The 4,550-nt window shown below is 50.1% G+C and overlaps 1 pseudogene; it reads left to right on the top strand.

The window, feature by feature from the left end:
- Nucleotides 1-660: 660 nt before the first annotated feature.
- Nucleotides 661-1,224, top strand: LOC144163964 (uncharacterized; annotated as a pseudogene).
- The last annotated feature ends 3,326 nt before the right edge of the window (nt 1,225-4,550 follow it).

Below are 4,550 nucleotides of genomic sequence, written 5' to 3'. Positions count from 1 at the left end.
GAAGGCTTCCCCGCAAGCAGTGGATGGCTGCAACGGTTTAGAGCTCGCTACCAGATCGTCGGCAAGACGGTTTCTGGCGAAAGCGAGGACGCCAACGACGATAGCATTAAGAAGTGGCTGGACGAAGAATGGCCGGGCCTTCTCGCAAAATACTACCCCAAGGAAATATTCAACGCAGATGAGACAGGTTTGTTCTGGCAGATGCTCCCACGACAAACGCTCGACACCCGAGGGGAGAAGTGTCATGGCGGCAAACAGAACAACGCCCGCATAACAGTCCTCTTGGGCGCCAACATGGACGGCAGCACGAAACTGCGGCCCCTTGTCATCGGAAAGTCTAAGACGCCGCACTGCACGCGCAACCGCTGCGACAATCCTGTCACGTACGCGTGGAACAGAAAGTCGTGGGTGACGCGCGACGTCTTCGAAAAATGGCTCAAGGATTGGGACACCAAGCTTGCGGAAAAGGGGCGCAAGGCGTTCCTCCTCGTCGACAATTGCTCGGCACACCACACGGACGTGCAGCTCAAGAACATAGAGCTCAAGTTCTTGCCGCCGAACACTACGTAAAAACTACAGCCATTGGACCAGGGTATAATTCGGGCGTTCAAGGCGATCTACAAGTGAAGACTGATCGAAAAGTTGCTCCTCAAGCTACGAATGGGCCAAGAGCTCAAGATCGACCTCTTAACTGCCATTCAAATGCTCAAAGGCGCTTGGGATGACGTAAAGCAGGAGACGATCGCCAACTGCTTTAGGCACGCTCGGTTCCTCGTCGGTGCCGAGGAATCGTCCGAGGAAGATGAAACGTCTCAGGATTTCGAAGAACCTGCGCTCGAAGAGACGTGAAGCGAGTTCTCACGTTTTGTGGGTGCTGTGCCAGAGAGCATGACCATCAACGATGTCGTCGGCGATGACGAAACGGGGACCACGGCTGAACTAACCGACGTGGAAATCGCCGCGGAGGTCACCTGCCAGCTGACTTCAGAGGCGGTGGATGGCGAACCTGGCCCTTCGACCACCGAGGACCCCGCTCCGCACCTTACTGCGGGCGAAGCTGTGGCCGCTGTGGAACTTTTACGCCGCTACTTCGGCGGAATGGAAGGTAGTGGTCTCGCGTTCGTGGACCCTTTGGAAACCATGGAGCAGGCTGTGGTACGACATGCAGTCAACTCGAAGAAACAGCCAACGTTGCGGCAGTTTTTTTCCCCTGGGAATAAATAGTTCACTTTAACGCTTCATGTTAGTAGTCATTCTTGTCGTTGCCTTTTTAGTGATTGAATCGCCCTGCATTTTGACGCGTTTTGATCAAATTTTATATATCGAATTTCGGGTATATCGAACTATTTCACGGTCCGCGCACATTTCGATATAACGAGGTTTGACTGTAAATGCGAGTAGGTAGGCATTAGCGTGAAATAAACAAATTAAGAGCTAATAAAGGACACAAAACAAGCACCACATCGCACGCCCGCTGCCTGCAGAGAAGTGTACTTCAATATTTTCACAACACCACACAACCGCATACACGGCGCAAGTCCCTAAATATTTAGATACGATGATCACTGACTCGGTTCCTTATCGTCTAGTGCAGGGGTCGTCGCTTAAAATCTGAACGCCAACACGCCAGTTTTGTCCTGAAATGGTGTTAGGCAGCGAGACAAGGAAAGAGAAATGATCGCTTCTAGTGGAATTGTCCCCCATCTTCAGGCTTCGTCAGATTATTGTCAAATGATATTGGCAATATGCTGAATTTTTTCACTTTGCATCCAAAGCCTCCAACCGCCTCTCAATCGATTTGCCGTCCAGACCTCCTCCGTGTCGGCTGCATGCTACAGGGCCCTACACTTCAAAACGCTGCTGACCCTTAACCAAGCCAATAAAGTGTGAATATATGATGCAATATATGATGCAGGAGCATAGATAATAGCCTATTCGATTCACCGCTCCAGTCCTCTGGCTCGGACTCCCCAGATGCCAAGGCGGCTCGCAATCAGAGCGCGAGAGGCAGCGTACCAACCGAATGCATCGGCGATGTCGGAGAAGCTAAGTTGGGGCCTTAGGAGAACAGCGGCTCTAGCGCCACCGCGCAGTCAGCGTAGGAAGCCGCCGAGTAAACCGCGGCGTTGTGTGTCACGTGACCGGTCCTCCCGGCCACATCGCCCCATGCTCTGACTTCGAAATCAGAGCGGTCTGGAACGCTTCGAGTCGGAGGCTGACGCTCCGAAAGAACCAACCGAAGGTAATTCGAGCGCTCGAATTCTACCAACCGAAGGCGCGCCCGCTTCTCAAAACACACCAGAGGGCTCATAAACGCCCAACCGAATACGCCTTAAGTAAAGTGAGAGAAAAAATGGAAAGCGAGCGGCCTCTCAGTTCACGGGACTACTTTGTTTTCCAGCCACTAATTTCGGAATCGGAAAACAGATGTCACGCTTCTGATGCTCGCTGCATTCTGTCACTGAGACACACAACAAAACAGCAAGCTAGCGTTGCACCATGTATTCGTAACAGCTACACAAGCAAGCACTGTTTAATGAAAGTGCACACATACTGGGGGGGAGGCACGCAAAAGAGCGGCGCGCCGCAGCTAGCCAGTGGACTAGCCTGACACGCGCGATCATCGCCGACTGCGGCACTCTTCTTTTTTGATCGGCTGTTGTTGAAAAGGCCTTGTCACCTCGAGTATAAGTTTGAACTAGAAGTTTCAGTTCAAATTTAACTTCATACGACCATCGATTGGTGATTCTGCAGGTGGCAGAGCGCCGTCACTGTACCGGCACTTTCGTCGGCGGTGTAAACATATTTAGTGCTACAAAGCTTTTATCCCTAAGGCCAAGTTGATCGCCGGAAGAAATCGGACGCGTCGGGGGTGGGCTGGTGACCTTGTCGCAAAGAATCGGGAGGACCCAGCTTATTTTGCTTCAGTGAACACGGGATCCTATGGGACCTGAGCAGCTTTGTACTACCCGAATGTACTGCCCGGAAGCCGCTTCCGCAGCGCCCCCTGGGCAGCGCAGGGGGCCTGTATAATGGCTGCCTGCTAGCAATCCCGCCCTCCTGCCAGTAGGGCGTTTCTGAAGCAATAAACGTTTTTTGCCGAGTGGTGTCGTCGAAAGGGAAATATTGACATCGTCCCTCAAAGTCCGTGCGAACTAAATACCCAAAAGAAACGCCAAATGTGTGCTTCCTGGTTTAGGCAAGGAAGAGGTTGGTACACAGCGCCGACAACGGCGTGTTGTCAAAGAAAATGCGAGAAATAGGCCGCGAAGTGGACCAGCGAAAGCGAATAGCTGCAATGACGCATGGCTCCAATGACGTACGTTAGGCCATGCCAGGGGTGCATAATGAGTAAATGAAAGGGAGCGGGGTTGGTTTTGCAGCGTCTTTCACAGCGATTTGCGCACTAACTGCTTTACGAGCCCGTGTAACATTTGCGTCAGGCATTCCTGACAGTGTAATCTCCGACAGCGCAAACTAAAAATCTTTCGCCCTGCTCTCCCGATTCATCGACTGAGTGTTAACCTAAACCTGTGTTTTGACGGTTAAGCTTTCTTGCAATGTGAAGAAACCAAAACGCACGATTAGTTGCCTTAAATAGAGGTGCATCACCCAAGTCCCCTGGCACAGACGTTTTCCCGACACAGTGGAACCAGTTGCAATTTAGATAGGGGTTCATGAACGTCCACAATAAACACGAAAATCTTCAAGCCCTCCGTGTAAAGACGGCGATGGTGGAACGTGAATCTTTCTTGTGCCGAAACAAAACGGAGAAGGGTTAAAGTCAAAGACATTGCGACAAAAAGACCAGATTGCGTGCTGGTCAAATCCAAAGCTCCCCTAGTCAAAGTTTAAATCCAAAAGACAAGCAAGGATTTACTCGCGAGAAACCTTTACCATCGCAGTCGTTATATGGTGGAGTGCATAACTCTGCAAGCATAGGTGGCAGCTTTTAGTAAAACGCGATCGCAGCCTTCACTTCTGAAACTGAGGAGAGGTTTTAGCCACGGTCATTTCTTTTTTGAGGAACCATTAGGAACTACCGTGCAACCATTCTAACTCCTATTACAGGCCTAAAGCAATGCTTTTCCGCCGCAAACAGTAAAATTCTACTGTTATGCAGTATTTATTCTGTAAACGATTCCCGATGGCTGTAGTAAACGTATTTCAGCGATAATAAACACATTTCTATGGTAATTAATGAAGACGTGGTGTCGAACATCACAATTCTTGTTTTGGGATTAATCTTAGACGTTAGCCATGACATTTGTCTTTCGCTCTTGCACGACGCCATTTCGATATCAACCCCCATAGGCCAGCGGCGCAGTATTCCTATATCGGCTGCATACAATGGCTTTGGAATAGCATTTAGCTGCAATATATTACTCGACAAACCAAACATCACGAAGGCATGAAACGTTTGCACGAAGGAAGGGACTTGCATCTCCAGCTAGACTTCCAACTTGGCGCCTTGAATATTGTCTGCTATTTGTAATCACTGAGTATGGGCGTAAATCAGTCTTATGACATGCATCGTAAAGGTCGCCTCT

Source organism: Haemaphysalis longicornis, unplaced genomic scaffold, assembly GCF_048455015.1.
Source record: "Haemaphysalis longicornis isolate Haplotype H1 unplaced genomic scaffold, Haemaphysalis longicornis Haplotype H1 scaffold_13, whole genome shotgun sequence".
NCBI classification, from domain to species: Eukaryota; Metazoa; Arthropoda; class Arachnida; order Ixodida; family Ixodidae; genus Haemaphysalis; species Haemaphysalis longicornis.
Note: the sequence above shows the minus strand (reverse complement) of the source record. Positions and strands in the feature narration are given on the sequence as shown.